At 41.2% G+C, this 11,557-nt stretch overlaps 1 non-coding gene across 1 annotated transcript; it reads right to left on the bottom strand.

Moving 5' to 3' along the window:
- Nucleotides 1-1,186: 1,186 nt before the first annotated feature.
- LOC141681589 (small nucleolar RNA R71) lies at nt 1,187-1,293 on the bottom strand. The gene has a single exon (XR_012559016.1). It is a non-coding gene; the product is annotated as a small nucleolar RNA R71 (small nucleolar RNA).
- Nucleotides 1,294-11,557: the final 10,264 nt, after the last annotated feature.

Here is an 11,557-nt window from a genome sequence, read left to right as displayed (position 1 = left end):
TAACTCTAACAGTTTTATTCGCCCTGTGTAATCAAAAGGAATAACTTGTGCTTAAATCGTTGTGTTGTCAATTTCTGTAGACATATAGGAACTCAACATAATTGATGCCTATTCAACTTCTATCTTAATTGTGGATGCTTGGTAGAATGGTATTAGTACAACGAAAGTTGGCTTTTATCAGTTTCGTGTTATTCGATTAATATCATCACTGTCACATGCTAAAGGTAATAACAATAACTATTGAAGGAAGTAGTAATGAAGTTGTGATCTCATGAGTGTTTAATATTGTTAATTTGAAGTGTTAATTAAGTGCTTAATTAAGTAATTAATTGTAGTTAATATTTAGTCAACAATTCTAATTGTTAGTGTCTTAATATTGAGAAGTAATCATACATTGGTGCGTGAGTTTAATTAGACAATAATTAGTCTGAGTCTCTGTGGGAACGAACTAGAAAGTATTCTATATTACTTGCGAACGCGTATACTTGCGTGAATATTAGCGCGTGTTTTCGCCCTAACAAGTTTTTGGCGCCGCTGCCGGGGACTCGGCGTATTTGTTTAGTTTATGTACTTACCATCAGTGGTGATTAGGACTCAGTGATTAGGACGTAGTTGTTACTTATTGTTTCCGGTTGTGTTTCAGGTACTTAAGCGAGCATTTATGCAAACTCGTTCTCGTACTCGCAAGAGGACTTTAGATACAGCTGAGGAGACAGACGAAGTTCTTGATATTCCGGAGAAGATAGATTTTGAAGATTCAGATCCAGGAACTGAGCAGAAAGAACCAGTAAACATGGGTGATCGTATTGTTCAGGCTGATCCAGCTCTTATGGACTTTTCTCGGCCTAAAATTGATGACATTCAGTCAAGCATTCTTCATCCGGCTATTTAAGCTAACACCTTTGAAATCAAGCCGGGCACTATTCAGATGGTGCAGAATTCTGTTTCTTTTGGAGGAGCTGCGACTGAAGACTCCAACATGCACATAAGGAATTTTGTCGAGATCTGCAGCACTTTTAAGTATAATGGCGTGACTGATGAGGCTATCAAGCTGAGGCTTTTCCCATTCTCACTGAGGGACAAAGCTAAGGACTGGTTACATTCTGAACCAGCTGGGTCCATCACTACTTGGCAAGATCTTGCGCAAAAGTTTCTGGTGAAGTTTTATCCGATGGCAAAGACTGCTGCTATGAGGAGTGCTCTTACTCAGTTTGCGCAGCAACCTATAGAATCTATGTGCGAAGCTTGGGAACGCTACAAGGAAATGTTGAGGAAGTGTCCACATCATGGAATGCCCGATTGGATGGTGATCACTGGTTTCTATAATGGTTTGGGGGCCCAATCTCGGCTCATGCTCGATGCAGCAGCTGGAGGCGCCTTATGGGCTAAAAGCTATACTGAGGCTTATAATCTTATCAAGACTATGGCTGCAAATGAGCATCAAAACCCAACTCAGATGATGCCTGGGAAGGTAGCAGGTATTCTGGAAGTCGATGCAGCCACCGCTATTGCAGCACAGCTCCAAGCGCTGTCAATGAAGGTTGATTCTCTGGCTATATATGGAGTTAATCAAATAGCTATGGTTTGTGAGCTTTGTGCAGGTTCTCATACTACAGATCAGTGTTCTCTTGTCAACGAATCTGTTCAGTATGTGAATAATTATCAGCGACAACAGCAGCCTGTGCCAGCTACTTATCATCCTAATAACAGAAATCATCCAAATTTTAGCTGGGGTAATAATCAGAATGCTATTCAGCCACCATATCAGCAAGGTGTGAGTAAGCAGTTTAATCTACCTGGATTCCAGCAGCCACAACAGTATGCTCAAAGGCAATCATACCCTCAACAGGGAAGTGCAGCTGCACCTACTGGTGCTGATTTTGATGAACTTAAGCTGTTATACAAGAGTCAGGCGGTTGCTATCATGACCTTGGAAAATCAAATCGGTCAAATAGCCAATGCAGTGCTCAATCATCAACCTGGAACACTCCCTAGTGACACGGAAGTACCAGGCAGGAAGGAAGCTAAAGAGCAAGTCAAGGCTATTACCTTAAGGTTTGGTAAAGTTGCTGATGCTGAAAAGCCAAAAGAAGGAGAAGCTGAAATTAGAGATGAAGAAGCTAAGCAAAAGGAGAAAGCGGCGGAACCAAGGAAGATTACTGTTGAACACACTCTGCCTGAGGGTAATACAGGGGAGAAACAGCTCTATCCTCCACCACCTTTTCCTAAAAGATTGCAGTAACAAAAGCTGGATAGACAGTTCGGTAAGTTTCTGGAGGTGTTCAAGAAACTTCACATCAATATACCTTTCGCTGAGGCTCTGGAGCAAATGCCTAGTTATGCGAAGTTTATGAAGAGTATTCTTTCAAGGAAGGTGAAACTGGATGATCTTGAGACCGTTGCTCTCACGGAAGAATGCAGCGCTGTTCTGCAGCAAAAGTTACCTCCAAAGCTGAAAGATCCAGGTAGCTTCACCATTCCTTGCACCATTGGCAAGTTGACTTTTGACAAGTGCCTTTGTGATTTAGGAGCAAGCATCAATCTGATGCCGTTGTCGATCTTTAAAAAGTTAGATTTGCCTGATCCAAAACCCACATACATGTCTTTATAATTGGCTGATCGTTCTATTACTTACCCAAGGGGCATAGTGGAGGATGTGCTAGTCAAGGTGGATATGCTCTTCTTTCCAGCAGATTTTGTTATTCTGGATTTTGAGGAAGATAAGAAGATTCCCATAATCTTGGGAAGACCTTTCTTGGCTACTAGACGTACCTTAATAGATGTGCAGAAAGGTGAACTTACGATTCGGGTACAAGATCAGGATGTGACCTTCAACGTGTTCAAGGCAATGAAATTCCCTACAGAAGATGAGGAGTGCTTAAAAGTGGATGTGATTGATTCTGCGGTTACTTCAGAACTCGATCGCATGCTAATGACTGATGCATTGGAAAAGGCCTTAGTGGGGGATTTTGACAGTGATGATGAAGATGGCAACGAGCAATTACAATATCTGAATGCTTCCCCTGGAAGCGAAAGCTGGACATGCCGTTTGAATCTCTTGGTACTTCTGACCTCAAGAATGCTGAAGAAAAGCTCAAACCATCAATTGAGGAAACACCTACCTTGGAGCTCAAGCCATTACCTGAACACTTGAGGTATGCTTTTTTAGGTGATGCATCTACTTTACCTGTTATTATTGTATCTGACCTTTCAGGTAGTGAGGAAGACAAGCTCTTAAGAATTTTGAGAGAATTCAAATCGGCTATTCGATGGACCATAGCAGACATCAAGGGGATCAGCCCTTCATATTGTATGCATAAAATTCTGCTAGAGGAAGGTAGTAAACCGACTGTTGAACAGCAGCGCAGACTTAATCCTATAATGAAGGAGGTGGTGAAGAAAGAAATTCTGAAATGGCTAGATGCAGGCATCATTTATCCTATTTCTGACAGTTCTTGGGTGAGCCCCGTACAATGTGTACCTAAGAAAGGAGGTATCACTGTGGTAGCAAATGAAAAAAATGAGCTCATCCCCACTCAAACAGTTACAGGATGGAGAGTATGCATGGATTATCGAAAGTTGAACAAAGCCACGAGGAAGGATCACTTCCCTCTTTCATTTATTGATCAGATGCTTGACAGGTTGGCTGGTCATGATATTATTGTCTTCTGGATGGCTATTCAGGGTATAATCAGATTTGTATTGCACCAGAGGATCAGGAAAAGACTACCTTCACTTGTCCATTTGGCACGTTTGCTTTTCACAGAGTTTCGTTTGGGTTATGTGGCGCCCCGACCACTTTTCAGAGATGTATGATGGCTATATTCTCTGACATGATTGGAAATAATGTCGAGGTGTTCATGGACGACTTCTCCATCTTTGGACATTCGTATGATGAATGTTTGAATAATCTTCGTGCCGTACTCAAAAGGTGCTTGGAAACTAATTTGGTGCTCAATTGGGAGAAATGTCATTTTATGGTGCGTGAAGGCATTATTCTTGGGCATAAGGTCTCTAGCAAGGGTCTGGAGGTGGACAAGGCCAAGGTGGGAGTCATTGAGAATCTTCCACCACCTATTTCTGTGAAAGGAATCCGTAGTTTTCTTGGTCATGCGGGTTTTTATCGGCGATTCATCAAGGACTTTTCGAAGATATCTAAGCCGTTGTGCAATTTGCTTGAGAAAGATGTGTCTTTCAAATTTGATGATGAATGTTTGACGGCATTCGAGACTCTCAATAAGAGTTTGATCACTGCACCAGTTATTACAGCACCAGATTGGACAGAGCCGTTTGAGATGATGTGTGATGCGAGTGATTATGCGGTAGGTGCAGTCCTGGGGCAGCGCAAGAATAATCTCTTTCATGTGGTCTACTATGCGAGTAAGACCTTAAATGGGGCCCAAATGAACTACACCACTACGGAGAAGGAGCTCTTGGCTATAGTCTTTGGTTTCGAGAAATTTCGATCCTATCTGCTTGGGACTAAAGTAACAGTATTCACTGATCATGCGGTCATTCGCTATTTGGTTTCCAAGAAGGATTCGAAGCCGATACTCATTCGTTGGGTGCTCTTACTTCAGGAATTTGAGTTAGAAATCAAGGATCGAAAAGGTACTGAGAATCAAGTAGCTGACCATCTCTCTAGGTTGGAGAATCCCGAGTCTACTTCACAAGATAGGACATTAATCAATGAATCTTTTTCGGATGAGCAGTTGTTCGCAGTTCAGGAGGAAGAGCCATGGTTTGCAGATATTGTAAACTATCTTGTCAGCAATATAATGCCTCCTAATTTGACCTCCGCTCAAAAGAAGAAGTTTCTGCATGAGGTGATGTGGTATATGTGGGATGAACCATATTTGTTTAGACAGGGAGCTGACCAGATCATCAGGAGATGTATCCCGTTCTGTGAGACAGAGGGGATATTACGAGACTGCCACTCCACAGTCTATGGTGGACACTATGGTGGTGAGAAGACGGTAGCTCGTATTCTACAAGCAGGTTTTTCTGGCCTACTTTATTTAAGGATGCTCATCAGTTTGTTTTAAGGTGTGATCGTTGCCAAAGAGTGGGAAATTTGACGAGAAAGGATGAGATGCCGTTAAATGTGATGCTTGAAGTCGAGGTCTTTGATGTTTGGGGAATCGATTTCATGGGGCCTTTTGTCTCATCCTGCAATAATCAGTACATCTTGCTGGCAGTCGATTATGTCTCAAAATGGGTAGAAGACAAAGCTCTACCGACAAATGATGCAAAGGCAGTGCTGAATTTTCTTCATAAGCAGATTTTCACAAGGTTTGGAACACCTCGGGTAATCATAAGTGATGAAGGGTCGCATTTCTGCAACCGTAAGTTCACTTCTATGATGCAGCGTTATAATGTGAATCATCGAGTTGCTACTGCCTATCATCCGCAAACAAATGGTCAAGCGGAAGTGTCTAACAGAGAGATCAAACGCATTCTAGAGAAGGTTGTTTGTCCGTCAAGGAAGGATTGGTCCTTAAATCTCGATGAGGCTGTTTGGGCTTACAGAACAGCATACAAAACTCCACTTGGTATGTCCCCGTTTCAGTTGGTGTACGGTAAGGGATGTCACTTACCTGCGGAGCTTGAGCATAAGGCCTACTAGGCGTTGAAAAAGTTGAACCTGGATTTAGATGCAGCTGGTAAGAAAAGAATGCTTCAGCTTAATAAACTTGATGAGTTCCGACTTCAAGCGTACGAGAAAAACAAAATGTACAAGGAAAAGGTGAAGAGGTGGCACGATAGGAAGTTACATCCTAAGTTATTCGTGCCGGGGCAACAAGTTCTCTTATTCAACTCTCGTCTCCGACTTTTTCCTGGGAAGCTGAAATCGAGGTGGTCTGGACCTTTTATTGTCAAAACTATGTTTCCACATGGAGCGATGGAAATTTTTGAGAATGATCCGGATCAAGCATTCAAGGTTAATGGTCAGCGTTTGAAGCACTACTATGGGGACATGGCAAACCGAGAAGTGGTTAGTGCCATTTTATTGACTACTTGAGAAAGGTACGCAACGTCAAGCTAATGACGAAAAAGAAGCGCCGCGTGGGAGGCAACCCATGATTTGTTGTTACAAGAACCCTTAGAAGTTAATAACCTATCCAAAAACACAAAAAAAATCAGAAAAACGGGACTGAAAAAAGTTTTTTCCAGTGACCCCCTGAGCGCCCGCTCAGCTCTGCTGAGCGACCGCTCAGCAAGCTGAGCGACCGCTCAGCAAGCTGAGCGCCCGCACAGCTTTGCTGAGCGACCGCTCAGGGATCAACTGCCAGAATTTTTTTTAAGTTCAGAAAAAAAACCAAAAAAATCAGAAAATTAAAAAACCCAAACACAACCCATAAACCCACGACTTCTTTTTCTAATACCCCATGATTTCATCCTTCAACCCCACTCCTAATCTAATTTAACCTAATCCACACCCTATATATACATACACCTATCCTACATATCTCCCACAAACTTTCTACACTTAAACTCTCTCCCAAACATAAAAACTCAGTTCTTAACACTTTTATTCAAGATTCAATGGCACCCAAGAGAGCACGAACTATTGATAGCAGCAGCACAGTCCCTACTGCTGATTCATCGAGGGGTACTGCTGCAAGGCCTCGGTTGAATGACATAGCTGCGGAGGAGGAGTACACTAGGCTTTTGGGGAAGCCGATTCTGAAGGAGAGAGGGTTTTTACCATCGGGGAGGGATGGTGAGTTGCTACCCAAGATTGCAGAAAAGGGGTGGATAGCTTTTTGTGAGTCGCCCGAAGCAGTGCCGATGAGCGTGGTTCGCGAGTTCTATGCGAACGCGAAGGACGAGAAGAATGGGTTTTCTGTGGTCCGAGGGCTGACGGTTGATTATCACCCGATGCGTATTTTGATTAACAGGGAATGAAATGCTATTAGCAAACATGTTATTCCAGTAAGGCATGCTAAATGGCATTTGTGGCATACTAAATGCAGCATAAAAAGGATTAGGTGCAAATGGCATATTAGCAAACTGTGCATTCATATTCTGTTTAGACATAGCATTCATAGGCATAGAAGGCATGGCATTCATGTTGGGAAAGTGAGGTAGCACAGATATGGAAGTAGGCATGTGTTAGTCCCTTAACAATATAGCAAGAATTACAGAAGGGGGGTTGAATGGAATTCTTGAACCTTTTTCTTAAAATAAAAATGTTCAAACTCGAATACAAATATAAGTGTTTTGATTAGCACAATGCGGAATAAAAACTTAATTGAATCAAAACATAAGTAATTAAAAACAAGAGTCTTTAAAAACTTTCTGGTGGATTTAAACAATTCCACCAGAGATATATATTATATCGAGAGAACTCTGTGTGCAAGAATGCTCACAGCTGCTTACAAATTTGAACTACTGAGAATACAGAGAAATGCTAATAATTCTGCTTATAAATGTTTCTCTCTTTTTATATCTCAGATCTTCGTTTCTATTTGCTACTTCTTGGTTTATATATTACCAAAATTACAAAGTCAAAAGTTAGAATCATTATAAAAACTATCAGTTTTTATGCTTTGCTACTTTGTTCTCTATTACCCAGTTAATAGGCTTCCTCATTCCATTTGCATACATCCCGACGCATGTGACCAGTTGTCACTGTCAACTGATGTTTGAATTCTTTATCCGTGGGTTCATGATCATCCGTCGGATTGTTGATCATCCGTCGGGTTTTTGATCATCCGTCGGGTGTTTTGTAGTTTATCCGTCGGGTAGCAATCAGGCACTTGACTTCATTTCACTTATGCAGAATTATAAGACATCATCTATGTACAATTAATCAAGCTATTCTGCATATCTAGTTAAAGTCCACATGACTTATATGCTACTACAGACTCTATACAAAGGTGTATGCAAAAATGTGCTACAGACTCATTATTACATAAGCTACTCACTCGATGGATAATAAATCATTATCCGTCGGGACTATAGATTTATCCGTCGGGACTAAAATTCTTATACGTCGAGTGCTACATTATTTCACTAAGTAAAATCTACTTGGGTGTTTTGCTTGTGAAATCATCAAGTACACAACATATGCACAACAATCTCCCCCAATTTATGTCTACTGGAATTGTAGCCATAAATTAAGAGATACTTGATGATAACAAAAAATCCTAAACATACAGCTTTAAAGAAAAGTAGATAATACTGAAAGTGCTTCAATTAATCAAAATGTACAAAGTTTGGCTCACAGTCATTTTCAAGATGCTCCTCTAGCCTGAGCAGATTTATCTAGTTCCTTGAAGGTCTGGATCTTCTTCCAAGCTTTCTGTTATTTTCATTAATCTGATTTTGGATCTGCCTGTGGAATTCCAGTTCATCAGATTCTGAGAGATTTAGCTTTTCTTGCATTTCCAAGAGAGTCTCATTGCTGGAGATGCTCAGTTGGTCTTCTAATCTAAAGAATCTTCTCACACCTTTGTCATCCATGAACTCCATCAACTAGTAGGGCCTTAGATGCACTCTTCTCCCTGTGTATGGGATGATTAGAGTCTTTGGGAGTGCATCTTTAGCTCTAACACTCCTTAGTTCTTCAATCTTCTTCAATACTAGTCTTCTTGCAGTGACATTGAACCCAAAGTTCTTCTTGAAGGATGAATAAACTTTAATCAGTACAACTTGGCTCTCTTAAAGAATCCTGTGAAGTGGCCACTGAATCTCCTTTCCTCCTTTGCACTTGAACACTAACCTTTCAGGTAGGTTTCTGTATGCATCAATTCCCCTCACTTCATCTAGTTCATCCAGATAGAGGTTTAGATCGGAAAATTCTTTGATGTCATACAAGTACAAGTAGTCTCCCTTATTGACTTTGGGCTGAGCTTTGACTACAGATTTGGATTTAAGAGGTGACAGCTTCACCTTCTTGACTGCTCTTGACTTTGTCCTTTTTGGCCTTCTAAGGATTGGTAGACTGAAGTCAGGAATTGGTATGTTATCCCATTCTATTGGCTCATCCTTGGGCACAATAGGTTCACCATGAATATTCCTGTAGGGATCCACCACCCTTATATCTTCAAATACCACATAGGGCTTTGATGCTTGAGTTGTAGCTGGTGTGGGTTCCTTAGGAAATTGATCTCCCAATTCCTTATCAACAATATACAGTTTCCTTTTTGTTCTTTTAGCCAATTCTTTCTTTCTTGGAGATTTCTTCTGTTCTTCAACATGTTTCCTTGATTCAGTAGCTTCAGATGATTGAGAGGGAATTTGTTGTGATGAATTCACAGCCTATAGCTTGGCCAAGATAACAATCTGCTCTTTCTTTTATTTAGCCTTCTTTGCATCTAGAATAGCTTGCTTCTTTTCCTGCTTCAATCTGGCTTTTTCTTCTCTCTTTGCTTGAGCAAATTGAGGATGTCCAGTTACCACACAAATTTCCTTTCCATTTCTGAATATCTTAGCAATTCTCCTTTTTGAAGCTGAATCAGTTGGATCTTTGTAGAAAACAATTGATCTTGACAGAAGCTTCTTCTCATCAGGCTTGGGTGTCTCATACACAGTATTCAAGGGGTTCTTCAAGGATGATTTTGAATAGTTTGCCCTTGGTTTAAGAATCATTTCAGCCTTTGGAGACTTGATGCAGGAAGATTGTCCTCTTTCCAGATAGTTCATGCTCATCTCATTCACACTGATTTGCTTGACTTGTGAGTGATGGATGGCTGACTTAACTAGCTCCTTGACAAGTTGGAACTTCTTCTGTATCTCCTCATCAATCTTCTCCTAGTTGATCAAATTCAACTTTTCTTTCTCAGCAACTTTCAAGTTTGTTGCTGCTGCTGCCTGAATCAGATCTATACCATCTGCAACTGGTGGCTTTGAGACAGTAATTGAAGGCACAATTACTTTGCTGATTTGTATTTGAAGTTTCTCCCCCTCACTTGGTCCTTTCTCCCCCTTTTTGTTATCATCAAGTTGAGGAGTCAGGCCTTGTGCTTTAGCCAGTTGCCTGATTTTGAAGAATGGTGATCACAGAGTTTTCAATACCTTGAACTCTATTCTCCAGTTTGGTCAGCCTCTTTTCAGCATCTGATTCTTTTCTCAGTCTCAGTAATAGATCCCGCATGGTACCATATGGCATGACTGAATCCAGCTTCTCAGAATTGTAGGTCTTCAAGTCAGCTATATCCTTTTTGAGTTCATCTCCACTCAGATTTTGTCTTAATTGCTGTAGCTTCATGAGATGTAGAGAATCTAGGTGAGCTTGAAGAATAGCCTTGGTACCAGCATTTGAGCTCTTTTGAATGGCCTTATGGATAGACATGATTTGTTTGACCAAGGATACATTAAATTAGCCTGGTGTGGACTCCTTTGTCTAGGCCCACTCAGGTAAATCTGGAATAGAACTTAGGCCTTCATCTCCCCCTAAGTTCATGCTTCCGTCAAATGAAATAGAGTCATCATCATTAGAATTTACTCCAAATTCCTCATATGGCTCAACAACTGTAGGAGGCATTAAATTGACAGCAGCTTTATCCCTTTGTAGAGATTCTGAAGTATGCACCAGATTCAAAGTCTTTTCTGCCTCCTCATTGCCCTGAGCAGCCAACAATCGATAGGCTGACACAGGATGAGTAAAAGTGTCAGCATCCAAGGAAATGTTATCAATTACAGCTTTGTAATGTTGCTGAAATTGTCTTTTCTTTTCAGTATAATCCACAATCATTAACTCATGAGCAATGGCTGGATCCACCCTTATACCCTCTGTACCTGCTTTTCTCTCATGTTCTCTCTTTTGTTGCATCAGGGTCTCACCCTGGCTCACCACCCTCACACCCTCACCTTCACCTACTAAGGTGGGACTCCTCTCACTCCCTTTTGCCAATCCTGAAGAAATGGATTGCAGATTTTCACTCATTTCCTCTCCTTTTGCCTGGGAGCAACCCAGCCTCTCACTCAAGACACTCTCCTCTCTCAATCCTAAGAGTGACTGTACAACCACTAAATCTTCTGCACTTGAAATAATTGAAGTTTGAAGTTGTGCAGAGATACTCGACGGATGAGTGATATCCATCGAGTGAGTGGTAATGCTATCTGACGGATAACTGCTGTTAGGCTTATCCGTCGGGATACAATCACTACTCGACGGATGAGCAATATCCGTCGAGAGAGTAGAAATGAATGAGTTAGGAAGAGAAACTATTGTTGACTCTGTGCTGATTGAAGATATTTGGGGCACAGATGTCACAATATTTTCTGAAAGAATTGGCAAGTGAGCCAACAAATCATCAAATAGATGATGCTCACTTGTACTAGATTTTGGCTTCCCCAACAGAGTTAAAGAAGGGGAATCAGGAATTGATGTGTTTATCATATCCACATCCAGAGAGTTTGTTGGTGAGTATGGTGTATGAGGTGCTTCTATAACAAGAGATTTTGGCTGTGACTCCATATTTATTGGAGCCACATCAAACTGAACTTGAGAAGGTGCAGTGACTGTGTCTTTAGCACCAGTTTGCACAGTGTGTGTACCCTGTGCATCCCCAGAGGTTTTAGATTTTTTCTTTCTTGTATAAGTTTG

Source organism: Apium graveolens, chromosome 8 (genome assembly GCF_009905375.1).
Source record: "Apium graveolens cultivar Ventura chromosome 8, ASM990537v1, whole genome shotgun sequence".
Lineage (NCBI taxonomy): Eukaryota > Viridiplantae > Streptophyta > Magnoliopsida > Apiales > Apiaceae > Apium > Apium graveolens.
The sequence above is the reverse complement of the archived record's forward strand: the minus strand, read 5'-3'. Positions and strand labels throughout refer to the sequence as shown.